Source organism: Pelodiscus sinensis, chromosome 3, assembly GCF_049634645.1.
Source record: "Pelodiscus sinensis isolate JC-2024 chromosome 3, ASM4963464v1, whole genome shotgun sequence".
Lineage (NCBI taxonomy): Eukaryota > Metazoa > Chordata > Testudines > Trionychidae > Pelodiscus > Pelodiscus sinensis.
In genome coordinates, this window is record NC_134713.1 from 131,296,013 (window position 1) to 131,316,710 (window position 20,698).

The 20,698-nt window shown below is 41.6% G+C and overlaps 1 long non-coding RNA gene across 5 annotated transcripts in view; it reads right to left on the reverse strand.

Moving 5' to 3' along the window:
- LOC142827650 (uncharacterized) overlaps positions 1–20,698 on the reverse strand; it is a 159,638-nt gene that overhangs the window by 97,539 nt on the left and 41,401 nt on the right. For 3 of the 5 annotated variants that reach the window (XR_012902354.1, XR_012902353.1, XR_012902356.1), the window contains exons 2-3: positions 7,201–7,271; positions 5,768–6,051 (exon numbers count right to left, since the gene is read on the reverse strand). This is a non-coding gene — a long non-coding RNA (uncharacterized LOC142827650). Of the gene's footprint in view, positions 1–2,239; positions 2,382–5,765; positions 6,052–7,200; positions 7,272–20,698 lie in introns of those variants that run through there. The other 2 variants (XR_012902357.1, XR_012902355.1) reach the window with 2 other exon arrangements.

The window sequence follows — 20,698 nt, forward strand, 5'->3', positions numbered from 1 at the left end:
TTACTTGAATGCATTACAAGCACATAAGGACTCATAAGGAGCGTGTGCTTTGGAGTTCCAACAAAATACCTCAATACCTGGGCCAGATTCTCAGCTGTCTCCAGCATTTCCTGGTGCAGCTGAAGGGTAAATGAGCTACAAAGAAGCTGGCAGCTCTCACTCACTTTTGGGGCTGTTTCTAAATTGTCCCAAGCCCTAATATAATTTAGAGTAGCTCTAGGGTTGCTGAAAACTATGCTATTGTATCAGCTAAGACCACCACAGTGCTTCAGCTGCACCCAGGGTTGCCATCTTTTAATCTCTGGCAACTGAAATTCTGAGGCCCTGCCTCATCACTTGGTCCTCTTTTCCTATGCTCCTGTCACTGTCAGACTTTCTGGTAAAAAAAAAAAAAAAAAAAAAAAAAACCAGGCAACCTGCAAGGGACTGGAGTAAATTACCTCTTGAGGTCCCTTCCAGTTCTATGATAACCCTAAATGGCACCGAGGCACAGAAGCCAACAACTAGACTATTCAGGTGAAACCTTGATGGCTGGTAACCCCAGCTGCAGCCCCGGTATATCCCCAATGTTGAAATGTAGGGTGGTTGTGTCAGAGACCAAAATCATCCCATCGGGAGATCCAGCTGTTTTCTAGCCCTTTGTACCCCGAGAGCAGTGCAAAGCACATGGGCCACAGTAGAGGATGTTGCCTCATGTGCATTTCATCCTTTTACAAATGGAAGCACCTCTACTGAAATTGACCATCCTTCCTTCAAGGACTTGTTTATATTCCTTTACTGTGACAGGATTTTCCCCAATATACAATAGCATAATACCCACTCCCATCTGCTCCTGCAGTGTTTCTTGCTTTTTTAACCCACCCGTGCCTGCAAAAACCTTAGATCCCACAAGAGAGAGACTCCCCCCTTGCTACTAAAAACAAAATAGGGAAAAAGTCAGCTTATGTTTATATTTATAAATACTGTACACACCCCCATGCATACAGAATTCAGACACTTTTAACCACTAGAAGAGTAAAAGAAATCTTGCTTAAACCATGTACAAATATTTTAACTCCTGTTATACTCCTCCCTCTCCTGTCATCCATTTCCAGACAAACAGAGGCTAGGAACACCATTCCTACTCATCCTGGCTAATAACAGTTGATAGACCTAACCTCCATGAATCTATCTAGCTCCTTTTTGAGCCCTGTTCAAATCCTAGCCTTCACCACATCCTCTGGCAAGGAGTTCCACAGGTTGACTGTGTGCTGAGTGAAGAAAAACTTCCTTTTGTTTGTTTTAAACCTGCTGCCTATTAATTTCATTTGGTCAGCCCTAGTTCTTATATTGTGGGAATAAGTAAATAACTTTTCCTTATTCTCTTTTTCCACATACCAGTCATGATTTTATATCTCCCCCCTTAGTCTCCTTTTCTAAACTGAAAAGTCCCAGTCTTTTTAATCTCTCTTCATATGGGACCCGTTCCAAACCGCTAATCATAATTATTTCCCTTTTCTGAACCTTTTCCAATGCCAATATATCTTTTTTGAGATGAGGCGTCCTACATCTGTACGCAGTATTTAAGGTGTGGGCATACCAGGGTTTTATATAGAGGCAATAAGATATACTCTGTCTTATTCCAACACATCACATCTTTTAGTGGACCGACTTCTGCTGATGCAAGAGACATGCCTTTGAGCACCACTGAGCTCTTTTTCAGGTATGTCTGTCATTTTTTAAGAGGGAAAATTCCTCTTCTGTGGATGAGATTGTGATATGGAGCTGATAACTGTTACAAAAATGCAACTCTCTTTCCATCAATAGAAGGAAAAGTAATGAGAGAACTAACAAAAAACTCTGCTTGTGAAGTACAACTTACTGATAAACACAGTCATAAACACCTCATGTGGAATTTCCCTTCATACACCTCAAAGCACTCACAACAATAGGGAAGACTCCACAATTGAAGAAACTAAGGCTCAGCGGATGACCAGACATGGCAAAGCTTACTGATGCAATCAGAAATAATAATAATATAATATAAGGATATATACCATTTCACAGAACTGGAAGGGATCTTGACAAGTCATTGAGTCTAGTCCCCTGCCTTCACAGCAGGACCAAGTACCATCCCTGACAGATTTTTCTGAGATCCCTAAATGGCCCCCTCTAGGGCTGAACTCACAATTCTGGGTTTAGCAGGCCAATTCCCAAACCACTGAGCTATCCCTCCCCACCCCAAACCCACCTGCACAAGACACCAGTCTCCTCCCTCTGTACCATTTATACTTTGCTAAGGAAGTTCTTGCTCCAGAAAGTTGTGCAAAATACACTGAGTGCCTTCCACAAAGAAATCCTCTTGATACTCGTTCACTCGAGTTGCAGTTCATCTGACTGATCTGAAACAATCAATCAAATCCACTTTTAGCATCTACAAATCATCTGTTTTTGATGAGTACTTCACACATGCAGATTGAATTAGCATTGTCAGTGTGTGTATATGGACCTTTATGACAGGTAAAACTTTTACTGTAAGCACCGTTTGTTATTCAGATGGATAACTCCTGTTATACAATAGTCAAATCTTTTTCTTCCCTGCTTAAATTTAAGTATGTAAAGGTTTTTAAACATTTTCCATGAAATTACTGCAGCCTTTTTTGGGAGGGCCACCAAATCTCACCCACAACAAAATACACTTTATTCACTCCCACTATCGTAGCAGGAGGACCTGTGCATTCTAAGTCTCTTAAGAAAAAGACAGTGGATTCCTTCTGCAATATGACACTGGATATTACAGCAAACAGTCAAAAAAGGCAGACCCTGTACCATTAAAGCTTCCTTTATTAATATCCTTTTATAAGGCTAAGAGCTAGCTAGTTTATGCATGCACCCTACTTTGAGATGTCCATATCTATTCACAATAGTTGACTTAAGATATTTGTAAAGTTTTAAATAAAGACTCAGCTTAGATATTTACTTCTGCCCAATTTAGAGCCTATGCATATGTGAAATATGCAGCTGCATAGGGAACTCAAAATATGATGTCCCAATCTTTTGGGTGCACCCACCATGCACCCTGAGGCTGCACTTAGAGGCAAGGCTAGGCTGCCTTTTCCCTGCCCCTCCCCCTTCCAGCATCCCCACCATCCTGGCAGCCAGTGGCAGGGCTGCCCTCTCTTCTCCAGCTTCTCTCAGCCGGGCTGTCGGCTACAACGGGGAGAAGCCCTGCTCCACCTCTGTGGCTGTGCTCCAGCCCCACCTCCTCTCCCCAGAGAGGCTTCTACCACTTGTAGGCGTGAAGGAAGAAGATTGGCGGGGGGGGGGGGTGGCAGGGGAAACTCAGCAACAGGCGGGGGGGGGGGGCCCTCTGGTTGTTGTGTGTCCTGAGTTCCCCCATGGCCCAGCCCTCATCTCCTCCTTGCGCTCTCGGGCCCCTGCCAGGCCTGGGGCAGCACTGGTGGAGGATGCTGCAGTGCAGTTCCCCCTCTTTGCCCCATGCACATGCCTCCACCCTGGCCCCACTATTATTTTAACACGGAGACTGGAGGCACCTTCCGGATGGACACCCCAACACATGGGAGCTCTCTGCTCCAGGTAAGTCCCCTCAGCCCAGACCCCAGCCAGAGAGCACCTGAAGATCCCATTCCCGTGCCCCAACCCACCCTCCTCTGCAACACCCCTGTGGGAGACACACAGTTCTCCCTGCTCAGCCCCCCCTTACCAGTACCCATAGGAGGCACTGGACCCCAGCTGATGGTGCAAGATCCTCCACCCCAAAGCGCAGGGCCCAGAGAGATTGTCCCAAATGACCAATGGACAGGAATACACCACTGGCTGTTGGCCCTTTGCCCCTCCCTCCACAATGTTGGGGGCACATGGCCGTTCATGCCCCCACACATCACCCCTGCAACCACCTGTCCCCTCGCTGCTCCCATTGGCCCAAGCCAATGTCATTAGCCCTGGCCTTGAAAAAACCAGCTGACAGCAGGTGGACGGCATTGGGTGAAGGAGCTGAGCCAGGCCAGGAATGTGGGGAGCACGGCTCCGAGTCAGGGTGAGGTCGTTCCACTCATCTGACCTGGCTCTCTGCACAAGCTATGGGGGATCTCCAGCTCTGGGCAGCAGCACAGGGGCTCTGCATGTAAGGAGGGTGAGCAAGTGGGCTGGCATGGAGCAATCTGACCCCCCACACAGGTTTTATCCAATGGCTGTGCCCCCTTGACATAATTGGGCACCATTTTATAATCCTGCATAGGGCCACATAAAATCCAAAGGACGGCCCTGGAAATAGGCTGTCTGTCTTTATGTCCCTCTAAAAATGCATGCAGACTGTACGCTTTTCAGCCCAAACCTCCAGAGCATACACTGTGACCGCTTATTTTAAAATGAAATGCTAGATAAAAGGTTTTCCAAGCAATGCAATGAACTGATTTTCTACCTCAGTGAAAACTACAATTTGAGGGTTTTCCTGTCCTCATAACAAACTCCCATAAAAGATTAACTTTTTAACCTTGTCGCATTCGAGAGAGATCACAGCAGAAGACAAATATCATTCAGATCATCTGGAAAACCTTTTGCCCTATATATGCTTTTGTCATTTATTCTATAATGTGCAATCAGGATGGAGTATCTATCATATGTGAACATCTTTTGTTCCCTGAAGAGAACTCTGATTGCTTTCCAAAGCATTTGTGTTTTAAATTTGCCCTCTACATTCCTTAGACTATTGTTGTACAAATTAAACAACAACAGCCACCAGACATCTAAGACACACATTTTCCAAAGCAGCCAGAGATATGGAATGCCTCAATTTTTGGAAGCCCTGCTTGAGAAAACATAAACTTGGCATACAGATGTTGAGAAGATAAAGTGATTTTTTTTTTTTTTTTTTTTTTTTTTTGCTGCTACATATATTTACCCCCTCCCCTCAAGGGAATTTTGGGTCAATTGAAACCACTCACAAATTTGAGTTGAATCTGGCAAATAGTTTTGGCCAAATAAAAATGGGGAGAAATATTTTGAAAAATATTGAAATATTAAATACAATATTTTGAAACAAGAAGTCAAAGTTTTAGCAGGATTTTAAACAGTAAAAAGCTCTCTTTTTTTTTTTAAACTTTAGTTTCAGGTCAAATAAAATATTTTGTTGGACCCAAAACTAAATTTTCTTCAATTTTTGTGTTTTGTTAAGACCAACCAGAAAATTGGCATTTTTTTTCCTGGATTTTTGGTTTGGCCACCACCCAAAAAAAAAAAAAAAAAAAATCTTTCACCTGAGCAGTAGTTTGAACTACAGAATAGCAGAGTACACCAATTTCAACTGGAGATATTCAATGCTTCTGAAAATGTAGGACTAACATTGTCTTGAATTATTCATCCAAAGAACAAAGGCACGCAGTCTTTGGCTACTTTTGAAAATGTTGGCATGGAGAAAGTGGCACGTATTTAGGTTAATTACACCTCTTCTAAGATTTTAAAGAGCATATCTGTGTTATTATGCAACAAAGGCATTAATGGTCTTTATGACTGCTTGATTTAAGTCAATGGAATTACACCGATTACTGTTCATGGAAGCCATGAACTGTGGGGAATGAGATCTCAGCAACCATTTTAACTTTAAGTGTAACTCTCTGAAAACAGGGAGATTATAATGGAAATACTTCCTAAGCCTTATGACAAACAGCGATGCTATGACAGAAAAAGCAATGTTAAAATAATAAATTACGGCGAATGAATGGCTCTACTTAAATGGTAGAGTTGATAAATCTGCACCAAATGTAAGCACCTGTATATCCTGAGGGAAAGTTGTCAGATCTGCAGTACATGTGGTTTCCAAAGCTATGCAAGCTTTTCTTCTAAAATGTCTGGAATTAATGTTCATTTGCCCTACAACTGCTGGCTGCACATTGCCTGTAATAAGGTAAATGTAATTGCAAGTATCAGACTGGGATAGACTCTTATGTTTAAGTTATCCTCTTACTGTCATGTTAGCACTCATTTGTGTTCGTGAGCCTTCGGCCAGGTATTCAGCTTTATTTCTTGTGCACAAATCAAAATTCTTTTGAACACCTATGAACACAAAAATTAAAGATAAGTTATTTCTTTTTAAAAAGGATTTAAGCCTCTTTACCACATTCATTTCTTTCTTAATGTTGCGTCTCAAAGAGCATATTACCCAGCTACTCCCCAGACTATTAGCCTCCAGGTCATTTCCAGGTGTGGTACTATGATCAGAGATTCTACAAAGAACCCTAATAAAAGGAGAAAATTCCATGTGTTTGTCATTTGATCAGTAAAGCAATATGTGATTTAAAGTGGTTATATCTTGAAATCATCTGAGATGTTGTCACTGAGTATGCTTAGAAGCATTGTACATCTTTTAGGGAGGCAGAGTTCTTAGAAGAGGAGTCTCCATTCTGAGGTTCACTTCCCTTGTTAGTCTGACCAAATTTAAATCGGTTGACTTTTAGAACATGCTGTAACAATGCATGATTTCAAGACTCTGTCTAAAGGGGATAAACTTAAAATAAAGCTCTTGGAGAGATTGTTGAGCACTCGAGTTGCCATTTTGTCATTTTTTTCTTAATATAGTTCTTGATTTCCACAAGAGAAGGCCTGCCAAAAAACAGTTCTCATTTAAATATGAGAGAGATTACAGTTAAATTTAAGTCTAAAACAATAATTGGCAACATGTTTCGCAAGTACCAGAAAACAACAGGCAACTTCTCACTTAGCTAGTTTAGAATGTAGCCTGTTAATAAAGACTCTGAATCTTACTGGATTTCTTGTCTGCATGACCTCCTGAAAAAAAAATCTCATTTTAGGGTAAAGTTGTATTTTGTTAACTTCACTGTTAATTTTTTTCTGCAATCAATGCAGTTATACATAAGTGAGTTCTTACCACTGTGCATGAGCAAGTGAGAAAATGAAAGGAAGACTGAAGATTAGAGAAAGACAATTTTGAAATAGGAAGCAATTCAATTGTGAAATTGCAGTTAGGTACTATCATATACAATACAGTATTATAACAGCCTGAAAAGATTTAGAATAGCAGTAAGCATATGGAATCTGTTCAGTAAGATTCACTTTCTGTACCTTCTACCATGCTTCAAGTGTGAATATTAATTGGGGCAAGATTCTAAAAGAAATTAAACTGTGAAGAAACTTGCATACTGATAATACATTCATCTATATTACAGATCTCACAGTATTACCTACAGGGCATGGCTGCAGTCAATCTTTTCTAGGCTGAATCCCTGGGTTTATCATCAAAGTTATGAGAGATCTTCCTGAAATCAGAGAAAAGGAAACACTGACATTGGATGCTGAATATCAGATTGTTCTGTAATCAATAAAGGAAAGAGTGCAGGTCTTTTCTGTCAGCACTTCTGAGCCTTTGCACAGAACATGGCCACCCAGAAGATCATTCTTGTCAGAGGGGCATCCGTGGCCAACTTAATGTTAGGGCTGCCAACTTTGGTTGGATGAATTTAATCACGCGATGTAATCTTCAACTAAAGATTAATTTTTAAATCCTGGAGACTCCAGGACAATCTGGGAGAGTTGGTAACCCTATTTAATGTTGCTAAGCAATAGGGTGAGTTGCAGATTCGTTGAGCCAAAAACTCAACTGCCTTATGTGACGTTATTGAATTGCAATATGAATATACAAATCATTGTTGCAATCACTGTTATAGCACTGCAACAAATCATGTACAAAGCAGGTCAACCAAGAGGTCTGTGTATAGCTTGTGGTTCACGGATTCTGTTTATACTATTTTTATGCATGTATCATTTTTGTACTTGAAGTTATGAGTATTGGCTACATACACTTTTATTTCAAACATTTGCTTTTGGGAGACATAACAGGAGGGATACGAGTCAAGTGAATAGATGTGCTTATCTAACGATGGGACTTGGATGGTGCCAACTCACATCTGAGAACCTTCAGACCAGAATGGGACCAGGTGACTTGCTCATGTGACAAACTCTGTTATGTAGCTGTATTTTTCCAGAGAGCGCAATGGGAGTCCCTCCATATGGCCTAGGATAAATAAAGGGCCCTGGAGGTCCCACCATTTTGTTTTCACCCTAGCTTCTTATCTTTTGAGGAGCTTTGCTATGAACTGAACCATGAAAAGGGGACTGATAACACATCCCAGAAATGGATGTATTACAAAGACTTGATCTAAGACAGCAAATGATTCCATCTTTGCTACAAGCCTGCACCAAGAACTTTGTGATTGACATATGTATTTGATTCCCTTTCATCCTTTCTTTCTTCTTATAAGCAGACCTTTAGATTTTAGAGTCTCAAGTATTGTCTAAAGCAGACCTTTAGATTTTAGAGTCTCATCTGTCTAAGGAGTAGTCCTGCTGGTGGCAGCAGAGAACTGGAGTGTCTATGGAATCACTTGTAGAACTTCTTGCTAGTCAGTGTAGGGAGAAGTACTCTGACTCGTTTGGTGTGCCTGATAGTGGAGGGGCCCCAGTCTTGGGCTATAAGTAGCCCCTGTCCCTAAGCAATTCACCCTGATATTACCCTTTCAGTAGTGTCCCCAGAGATCTTCTGTATTCCAACTTGCCTTTGTGAGTTATACAAAAACTTCTCTGTGCTCACTATCACAAAGCTTAAAAGTTAGAGCTACAAGCCAAGATCATACGAGAAAGGAGGATTATTTACAGTGCAACAATTCTAATACTCTGAAAAAAAATGTTTTTTCCTGGAATGGACTCAAGAGAGCCTTCTAAGGCCTTTTAGGGCCATTTCATGTTCTGTAATTCTTTTGAGGTTTTGGAGTTGACTATATAAGCTTTGACTATTTAGATTGTATGAGCCTCCAGACTAGATCCAAAACAAGTTTGTCTTTATTTAGTGAGATTTGGTTCCCATGGGTTCACATGCCATGATGTACAGAAAGTCTTATGTTTCAATTAATCCAGTTTTTCCTTGGTCATATCTTGTTGTGACCCTTAGGCATGGTTTAGATTCAACAAGTTTATGCCTCTTAGCATTAAATTTCTTGGTACCAGCTGTGGGACAACTATAGAGCTCAGGGCCAGTGCAACTACAGATACTGAATTTTAAGGAAGCAAAAATTCCTTTGTAAAGTTGGGATGTAATTATTTAAGCCACTACATAAATTATATGACAGTTTTCCAGGAACTAGGAAGAAATTGTCAGGCCTCCTCTAAGAATACAGATGAAACTAAACATTACTGCCACTGCACCAGAATTCTGATCATGGGGGGGAATTTTCCTTTCTTAAACAAAAATAATTCTGTGTTAGTCAAAATGTCCCTTACGATTATTGTTCCCAAACAGGGGCACACTTACCTCTGCGAGTACACAGAAGTCTTTTGGGGGTACATCTATTAATATAGATATTTGCCTAGTTCAGTGTTTCCTCAGTCTGGAGGTCACAACTTCCAGGGGGCTTCAAGAAACCTCAGAGAAAAGCTTCTGCTGCTCTGCATCACTGCCTCAGGCTAAAATGGATTTCAAATACTCAGTCAAGGACAGAGTGCAAATACTAGTGACTTCATCCAAGAAAGCAGGTAAGAAACTGATAATGCACAAGATATAGTGTGTGATCAAGCCCAGGGGTTCTCAGATTGAAAAGGAAAGAAAGATGCAAAATCAGTGCTCTCCCTGCTTCTGTCATGTGGTCTAGGGAAAAACTCCAGTGAGAAGCCAGCATGAGACTATAGCCCAAAGGGGCAGAAGAAGCCACAGCAGGAACATCTGTGCATAGAGAGGGGTTTTCTATACTTTTGACTAGATATTCTTTATCCAATGCTGATTGGTTGTTTGCTCTAACTTTCCCTTTCCATCAGATTCATCACCTCAGTTTCACATTATAACTGTTCCCTTATCTTTTTCCTTGCACTCTCCTCCCCTTTTAGCAGAACCTCTCCTAACTAGTCTTCGTTCCCTTCCCCTATCCTCCACACAACATCATGTCAGAACTAACAAAATTTGGTGCCATCACTCTGCTCTCGTGTTCCACTCTGGCCCCTGCTCTGTCTGCTCTAATCTGTAAGCTCTTTGGTGCAGAGACTGTCTGCTACTCTGTTTGTACAGTGACTAACACAATGGGGTCCTGTGATTGGTTGGTCCTCAGGCAGGCTTAATAAAAAATAATAATCCTTGACACATTTCAGAGGAGTAACAAAAATTAATTAGTTCAAAAGCATCATGTTATGAAAAAGATCGTTCCTCAAGAGGAGGATTCAAATTGCCAGTTCTGACACAGGATTTTCTGTGACACCTCGGGCAAATTACTTTTTTCTAGTTTAGTTTCCTCTTCTGAAAAGTAGATGTGATGAAGAATTTTCATAATCTGTTAAGGATCCTGTGACATTTGAATGGAAAGTGCAATGAACACTTTAGCATTTGTTACCATCAACACGCTCCGCTGTGCTATTGAGAAACCAGGGTTGTGGCAGAATTGGAAGTTGAGGAAGAGAAAATTCTCAGTATTGAGTGTACAGATTCACTTCATTCTTCCCATTTTATGACTTCTAACTTTGCAAATTGATTGATAAAGTGCATAACAGGGCAAATTAGGATAAAGACATCCTTCCTCTTTTAAATGTGTCATGGCTTTTAAAAAGAAATGTGCCTTCATTGTATAAATCAAATTCATAGAGAGTGTTAGATTTCAACTCCGGTAAAGTATATTCCACTGTAGCAATTAGAATAGCTCTCAGAAATCTTATGGGATATTATTTGTGTCTCTCTCTACAGATGCTCTGTTAGCACTTACAGGAGAGAAAGGGGTACGAAACCTGATTAAACAGAGGAATCCAGTTTTAACAGAGATAAAACAGAGGAATTCTGTGGCACCTTAAAGACTAACAAATTTGGGCATGAGCTTTCATGGGCTGGAGCCCACTTTGTCAGATGCATCAAGTAAAAACTTCAGTTTGGCAGGGATGTATACACAAAGATGGGTGTGTTACACTACTACATGGAGGACCATTGCGAATGAGGTCAATTTAGTCAGGGAGATGTGACCCATTCCCAACATTTGACGAGAAGGTGAGTACCAAAAAGAGGAAGGAAAAAAGGAGGAGGAAAATTCTCTCAATCTCTATTCAGATCCAGTTAGATAGTGTCAAGTTTACCTATGGGACCCAGCTCTACACTTTCGTGCAGCAGTCTGGTTTTAAAAATTTGTGGTTTGAGTATGACAACTTTTGAATCTATTACTGAGCATCCAGGGAGGTTGAAGCATTCTCCTACTGATTTTTGAATGTCACTGTTTTGGAGGTCTGATTTGTGTCCATTTATTCTTTTGCATAATCTAGTTTGGCTAATGTACATGGCAGAAGGGCATTGCGGGCATATGATAGCACATTAGTAGATGTGCAGGTAAAGAAGCCCCTGATACTATGGCTGATGTGGTTAGGTTCTATGATGATGTCACTAAGGTAGACACGTGAACAGAGTTGGGAACGGGGTTTGTTGCAGGGATTGGTTCCTGGGTTAGTGTTTCTGTGGTGTGGCATGTAGTTGGTTGTGAGTATTTGCTTCAAGTTGGGGGCTGTCTGTAAGCAAGGACTGGTCTACCTCACAAGGTCTGAGAAAGCGTGGGGTCGTCATCTAGGATAATTTTAGATCCTTGATGATGTGCTGGAGAGGCTTTGGCAGGGGGCTGTGGGTAATGGCCAATGGTGGTATCTGATAAAGTGGATTCCAGTCCATGAAAGCTAATGCCCAAATAAATGTGTTAGTATTTAAAGGTGCCACAGGACTCTTCCTTGTTCTTGCTGAAACAGACTAACATGGCTATCCCTCAAACTCGAATAGGAGATGTGACTAAGAGGATACAGCATCACTGTGTGCCACAAAGCTCAGTCTAAATCAACTCACACAATAAAGGAAGTGTTTTAAAGTTCCTGATGGAATTTGGCAACAGCTAGCTAATGTTGCCAACATTCCTTCCTGCCTTCTCCTACTACTCAACTTCCTTCTCTGCCTTCTTCCTCCACTTGTTTCTGTATATATTTATTTATGTATTATAAAACAGTCTCCATCATTGCCTCAGAAATTTTGTAGAAAATTTGGAAAAAACAACATTAGGCCAGCTCCAGCTCTCACTGAAGATGTTCCAAGTTTAACCTTGCACAATCACTGGCAGAATCAGAAGTGTTGTTGGGTCCCCATGTCATTTTTATTATAATTATATACGTGCAACACCACCTCCAGTATTAAGATTGGATTCAGGTTTAAACTGTAAAAGAAAGGATTCATCCTTGGTTTTTCTATGAAGTATAGATTATAGTCTCCTCAAAGTAACACCATGTAATCTGCATGAAAAACTGAATTTCCTGGGGATTTTCAACTAAATCTGTTAGTTTTTTTAAAAAAGTCAACAAACTAGTTTGAAAGTACATTTAGTAATTTAGAACAGTTAATTACTTTTTCTATTATCCCCATTATATTCTCAATTTTCCATTATTCAAACCGATCACCAGTTCCCACAACGTACAATAGAGGCTGAAGTTAGCAGTTTAAATCCCAATGGGTAATAGCCTTTATAAAGATAATGGATGAAATCCCAACCTACTGACATCAATAGAAGGTTTGACTTGAAAGAAATTCCAGGCGTGCCTTATTCACTTAGCTGTTTGCTGTCATTTGTCTCACTGTAGCAGCCAGAAACTTCAGTCAAGATCAATGACCTACTGTGGTAGGTGCTAGTTCAAAATATAATGACCTGATTCTACCATGGTTTGCTAATGCCATTTTTATTTTGTAATAAAACTCCTCTTTGCTAAACATTGGTCGGCAGACAGTGCAGTTTTGCTCTACAGTTTTAGTAAAAATAAATAGCTAAAAGTGTTCTTCCCTGTCTATAACAGTCTTAGCTAGGACCCTCAATCAATGTGCTTTCAGAAAGAGAAGGCAACATTTTATTAAGTCTTCATTTACCACTGTACATTAACTGGTTGATGAGCATCCACACAGCTAACTGTATGCAGCTGATATGCTAGACTGTGCACAGAGTTTACAATATCTACCCTAAATACAATGGAGCTTAAGATACTAACTGGAGTTGCTGTAATTTGAAAATTCCTGGATCAGTTTGACTCAGAACAAATCTAATGATTCCTGCCCAAGCTTCTCTCCTGTTCGCATTCATAGCAGGAATATTTATGACAGCAACTAGAGGCAGCAGCATGAAGGACATACCATGGTCAAATCTCTGGATGATATATGTGCAGTACACACTGGGAAATGGAATACAGTAGCTTATTTATCACCTTTGTCTTTGCATGTTCCGTTTTTGCCTTAAGGTAATTAAAAATCAATATGCATATTCAAAGCAGGGATCCTACCAGCTTTTGAGTCAGACAACAATGGTTCCATTTAGTCAACTGGATTTACATAAAGCATGGGGTACAGGATAAAATGATTTTTATCACAGATTTTTAAGTCACTTTTGTTAAAGAAGGCATTTTCCTTTTTTTTTTTTTATGCTTAGTTAAGCTAGAGTTACACTACATTGTTGCCTTATAACAGACAGGCAGGCACACCGGACACCTTTTGAGGTTTAGTGTAGGAGCTGCTACTGCATGAGCTAAAAGCCACATGGCCTTCAGACTAATACCCCACTCCTCTACCCCTCAGATGTGAGTAATTTTATTCTGGATTAAGTAGACTGAGTAGTCTTTCTGCTCCTGACACATGTCTAGATAAGTATTCACCCAAATGTGCAGTTCTACAAGTTCTCATTTGTTAAATAGCATGTGATGGTTTGATTCTCCACATAGATTCTAGGTACATGTGCTTCTATTATAGGCAGGGCTCAACAAATAATGTAATCTACTCGCTCGTGGCAAGTAGATTACAACCCAGAAGAGCCGGTGCAGAGTGATCTTCGCATGCACAGAATGATCTGCACATGCACAGAGTGAAGAACTGCGCGAAACCATGTGGTTGGCGAGCGGGGTTCACCGCCGCTTGGCAAACCCTGATTATAGGCATCATTGCCTACCTATTTTGTGGGTTACTAGGTACTCCTCATAAGACACTTTCAGTTGTTTATAAAATTTTTAAAACTATTTATACTGAAATTTTCCATGATGACTGTTTGTCTCAAGGTGAATGTTACTGGAAAAGTAAAGTCACAATACTTCAACTGTTTTAAGGAAAGAGGCAAGGGAATTGTTTTATACATGTTAAACAACGCTGGTGAATATTGCTTTTATGGACTTTAGCACCCCTTTGCTTTGGAGAAAGCACCTGAAATATGGCAGGGGGTGGCCTTTTTGTCAGGGATGTAGCTTTTGTTGTCCCTATGGACAACTGAACACGTGGCCAAGATATAGTCCTTTGAAAAGTTGCAGTTTACAGCTGTAGTATCAGAGACCTGTTAGCACTCAACAGAAAAAGAATCAAGAGATTTGGGCCCCCCTTGGCAGCTCCGAGGAGTGACCAGACTTTATATGCTCATTTTCTCAATATAGGAGCCATGCCCTCCCAGTTAGGGCTGGCTCTAGGTTTTTTGCCGCACCAAGCAAAAAAAATTCCCCCCCCCCCCCCCCCCCACTTTTTTTTTTGTCCGGGAAGGGTCCAAACGCAAATGCATCTTGCACAGCTTGCTGGGGATGCGCATGCAAATGCAGCTTGTGCGGCTTCCTGGGGCAAGGCGCATGCTTCAGGGGGAGCCCAAACCCTGGGGCATTTTTATCTCCTAAGAGAGCGCCAGGGACTCCCCACATGAGGACAATGGGAGGGCAGTTTCATCCACAGCAAGCCAGTTAAAGACTTCCAAAGCATGCAGCTGTTCACATCACCTAGTACTGGAGTCCCAGTCCCACTCCTCACTCTTCAAAGAGATTTTATAGTTAGAAGCCTATAATCACTCAGACTAACTCCAACACATAAGCTGTCCAACTCTTGGTGTCCATAGACAAGAATCAGCCTCACTATACAATGAAACAGTTCAAAGGGATTAAGAGAAGTTTTGTTTCAACTCCCCAGCTCAACTGTCCAGAACAAGACAGGCACCAGACAACAAAACCCCACTAACATAGGACCTATTCCATGAGCGCAGCCCTGTGCTTTCTCCTTCAGGGACGGACCAAACAGCCTCTGAAGCAGGGTGGATTGATTTAAATAGCTTTGATTTAAGTCTCTAATTGTAATCATGATTTAAACCGTCAAGCAGAAAAACCTAGGTTTAAATGAGCAATTAATCATTTAAATTATACTTTTAAAATATTTTCCTAAAGCATGGTTGAGTCTTATTGATTAGCAACCTTTAAAACATGTTGATTTACAACTAAATATAACTTTACGCCAAATTTGGTGATTCTATTTACTAACCAGGAGAATACACTCAGTACAGCTACCAACTAAATAAATGCCCAAATTATTGTGTAACTTAGATGTAATCAGATTCTTAATTTTTACATTTTTATTCCATTACAAAATAGTGTGTAATAGGAACACTTAAGAGACAGGTTTTACTCCATTCATTATTTTCTAAGTGGTGGCTACTTTTTTTAAAATGTATGATTTTCATCAACTTCTGTCTGGATGGAAATTCTATTTAAAATAAACAAAACCAGCATTTAATTTTTGTATGAAATAAAACTACCTTAAATGTGAAGGACATATAACAAAAAGTATCCAAACACATTTTGCATCTAAAAATCATTTATTAAACAAAGGAAATATCCATAGTGAATTTAACAGATCGAATCTAGTTATCATGTTCTTCAAGATGTTAGAATGCTCTCATAACCAGTATTTTACCGAGAGAAGAGGAAAACAAGTTTTTGGTGCTTTGTCAACTCTCGATTTTGCAACCATGAATGAACTAATCATTGGACTGAACTAGCTGAATAAACCAAAATGATAAAAACATTACTTCACCTGCAGAAGAAGCTACTACTGATGTAAACTGTGGTTCTGGGTACTTACACTAGTGAACTGGTAGAATTTCTTTAAAAGTTGACAGGAGACATGTTCTATTTAATTTTTAAATTTAATTCATAAGTTATTTAAATAGGCTATAATAAATTTAGGCCATAACCATTTTTAATTTAATTTTAAAAATATATTATTTAAAACAAAGTCTATTTAAATAGGATCACAATTCCAATTTTAATAAAGCTTTCCTGCCCCAGACAGGAAGGGACATGGGGACACAGGCACTGGGAACACCAGAGTTCCCCTTCCTCAGACAAAGGGAGAGGAAGAATCACCTGGGTCCCAGGCAGGTGTGAGGTTGTCAGGGGACAGCACAAGGGGGCTGGGTTCCTGGGTAGGTAGGGGTGTGTGTGTGTGTGTGTGCGCGCACGCAGTTTGGGGGGGGGAGAGAGAAGGGATCAGGGCCCAGAGTGTAGAGGGAAGGGGGATCGTTTAGAGAGCAAGACAGGAGATGGGGATCCAGGTGGGAGGCGAGGGGAGGGGCAGAGAAGAAGAGACGGAGTCCCAGCAGGGTTGCAGTGGGCTAGGAGGTGGGGTTGCAGGGCAGAGGTCGAGCCAAGGGAGGCAAAGAGAGGGGAGGTAGCAGGGGGAGATTGCGGGAGAGTGGGCAGGGGCACAGCTGGGCAAGGGGGAGTTCACAGGTAGGGGAGTTGCGGGGGCGAGAACACAGGTGGAGGGTTGAAGGAGGGGGAGTTGCAGGTAGGGCACATGGGAGGAGGGGTGGCCAGCCAGGGGAAGCACATGGGTACGGGGGGCTGCACTCATGAAGGCAAAGAGGAGGCCACCGGGCTCAGCCTCACCAGCCGTGGCTACCCCACGCCGCACTCCCAGCACTCCAGGGCCACAGGCACAGGCTCTGAGCACCCTGGTGCAGGGCTCCTAGCTTAGGGTGGCCTCCACGGGGCTCCCCACTCAGGGGATGGGGCCCTGTCACAGCAGAGCCCCACCGCCCACCAAGCCCCTGAACTTCGCTCCAGTTAGCCAGTTGCCGGGAGCAGACACCATGGCTGCTGCCTGCCCCGCTGGGCTCAGCATCACCAGCCATGGCCACCCTGCCCTGCCCTGCCAGCGCCACGGGGCCAGGCACCCCACCCTCCCAGTGCCCCGCCCCATCCTGACCTCCCCTCCCAGTGCCCCATGGCCAGGAGCAGGCTCTGAACAGCCAGGCACAGGGCTCCCAGCTCAGGGCGGCCTCCAGGAGGCTCCCCGCCGCCCTGTTCCTCCTGCGGGCCAGAATGCCACCCCTGACAATGTGCCGCCCCAAGCACCTGATTGTTTCGCTGGTGCCTAGAGCAGGCCCTGCTCCCAGTTTGTCCTTACCACATTTAGTTTGTTCCCCATCTGCACAGACTTTTTGACAGTTTTTAATACCTGATCATATGCCTCCCCCGACCCATACACAACACTCAAATCACCTTATTCAGTGCACCTGCTCTGAGGATGAATCAAGGCTGTGTAGTGAAGGAGGCAAACTGTAAGACCTCTGCTGATTCCCTTTGCAGAAATAGGAAGGCGAGTCATGAAAAGGAAGGAGATTACAGGTCTTATAGTTAAGAATGCAGCCTGAAGAACTGAAATTCTATCCCTACCTCTGCCACAGAATTTCTGTGAGATGCTGGGCATATCACTTAAACCAAAATGTTCATAGGTGACCACTAATTGCATGCTACTCTATGTACCTGACTCAAGGTCCTTGCTCTGATTTGCAGAAGTGCTAAGCAAATGTCACTGCAACTGAAAAGGGAGCTGGGCTTTGAACATATACAATGCTACAGAATACCACATTCTCTAGGAAAAAAGCAGACCCTTGATATCTCAGATTGAATACCCAAAACTATTGGACACCTTTTCATCTTAATATGTCTGTGCCTCAGTTCTTATCTGTAAAATAGGGATGACCCACCTACCCCATTATTTACCTCCCAGGGATGTCATCTTTCACCTACAAAGATATGTGGGTGCCTAAACACCTGAATACTTTTGAGGATTTGGGCCTCAGATAATTTGGTGAGGTACACCACAACCATGATGAAAAGAGTAAGTCAGTCTTCAGAGCAGGGTTTGCATTGTATGCAGTAAATAAGGCCTGGGGCCACACACTAACAATTAGGAGAAAACAGAATGTTGAATATCTGCTCATTAAATAAGCACCATCCATACAATGCGCTAAATGAGGCAGGGTCCCGTGGGAGAAAAGTGTATATAATCATGTCATTAAAGACTATCCTAACACACATGCACTAGGGAGCTAATGAAAGTTGCTCAAGGCAGTTTTCATTCTGGTACTACCTAACTTTTGAGTGCATGATTTTGCAATTTATGATAGTGACCTCTTGAGAGACAGAGAGCATGCACATCATAGACACACAGTAATAGCAAAGCAGTCCATCTCAAATTATATTCCCACACTTGAATACCAGACAGCACTTGACCCACCAAACATTCCTTATGCACTGGCTAGTGAGCCAGCTATTTTTGGTATGTCCCTAAAGGCTTTCAAATATATATTTTTAAATAATACATAATCCTAAATCCAAGACATACTTTGAGCAATAGCAAAATTGTCCTCAAGATAAATATTGATTTTGACACACTGATGTTCCAGACAAAAGTTTTTAACATTATCTCAGTCTTACACTTTTATGGCCCTTGAGTAATATTTTACTGCTGGGACAGGCCATTACATAGGAACAGTATTTATTGCAGGCACTTGTCTCTGGTTAGACATCAGAAATAAAACCAAAATAACACAAAATGGAATTCATCAGAGGTGACACTCCATTGCAATTCAGTGAGAGCTGTAGGTGTTCTGCATGTCTGAAAAATCAGGTCTGAGGTGGGGCACCCAAAATATCATAGAATACTAGAACTGGAGGGGACCTTGAGAGATCATCAGGTCCAGTCTCCTGCCCCCATGGCAGGACCAAGCACTGCCTAGATCATCCCTGACATATGTCTGTTTAACCTGCTCTTAAATATCTCCAGTGATAGAGATTCCACAAGCCACCTAAGCAATCTATTCCAGTGTTTAACCACCCTGACAAGCAGGAAGCTTTTCCTAAAGTCCACCCTGAATCTCCTTTGCTGCAGTTTAAGCTCATAGCCTCTGAGGATAGTACAAGAAGCAAAGTAGAACAATTTTCCCCCTTCTCCCTGTGACACTCTTTTAGCTATCATGTCCCCTCTCAGTCTTCTCTTTTATGAGGTTTTGTTTTTTGAAAAGGAAATATTTAGACACAAAAGTGAGCTGTAGCTTGGTGCTTTTGGCACCTGCTTGGGCTGCGGGAGACGTCGGTTCAAGGCCTTCCCTGCCTGAAGCCAAGTGCTAAAGCCAGATACTTTGAATTAGAAAGAGCAAGGACTTGAGTCCATATCCCCAGCCAATGTTCAACCACTAGGCTCGACAGAACACACACGTCCCTTTCCACTAAAACACTGGAATGAAAACTAACTTCAGAACCTCAAAAGTTGCCACACAAAGAGCTCTATCATCCTCCAGTCAGCCCTGCTTCCATCAGGCTTTTAAGAGTCTCTTCAGACAATAAAATATATTAGCGATGCAACACAGTAGTGTGATGTACTCAAAATGAGGGGAAGCAAAAAATAGGTAGCGGATTACATATTTCTAATCTTCAAAGAACAAAAAAAACCAACCCCTTCATGTCTTTAACTACTGCATGTTTACTTACAGCTAAATAAGTATGAGGTCTGTTTAGTGCAGGCGAGCCTATAATTGGACTTCTGTATGTATGATGACAACCAGAGCTCAGTCTTGGCTTCTTCGATTTATTTAAAGAAGTTAAAACTGCATTTCGACATTTTAAAGAGTGCCCTGGCCTCTCATACTTCCCCTAGGAAATATTTGCCAGCTAAACTTGGAGAAGAGGTGCCAAAGTCATGGCTTGGACCTATCATTTTTGGAAATGGATTACAATTTGCTAATCAGAGCTGGGGAAATACAGTACGACAAATAATATTTGTAAATATTTCACTTGAATTTCTTCACACAGTTCACATACACATGTAAAAACATTCATACACTATTCGCCCCTCTGCCTATCCTAGGTGAATAATAGTAGCAAATTATTGTTTTTAAATCACAAAAAGAATTGAAAAATTATTCTACAAGTGTTTCACATTTTATTATTTGACCAGCTCCCTGTGTAACTCACTACAATAATTAAAAAAAAACCTGGTTGTCCTCACAAGTGTAGCATTCACAGGATGTATTGTATCATGGTTTTCTTGTTAATTTAGCCATTGCAGAAGCTAAATGGACAGGCTATACTGCTTATGAACAATTAACATTATTTTCCTTTCCTCCCCTCTCCTCCCCCCGCCCCCACTTTCTGGAGAAAATGTATGACTGCTCATAAGGGTTTATAGGTCATTCACTGTCAGAAAATAGACTTCATATTTGGCTGCCTAAGTTACTAGATGAATGGCTGATGTGGGATTCCTGGATGTATGCCTAGAAGAGGTCTGTGCTTTTTAGTGTCTGTGCATAAGATAATGTAGAACACAAAAAGGGTGACTTGATGTGAAATCAAATCCTAATATCACATCAAGATTTTTGCATAGTGATTTTATATAGAGAGAAGATGACCTCGGATTACTATTTCATGTAATCATTGTGTGAATTTATAATACTGATGAAAGGATAGATCCTAGTATACTAATACTTGATCACAGCTGTTCTCTTTGGGTGCATTGACACAGCAGCCTTATTTCGGAATAATGGCCATTATTCCGAAATAACAATGCGAG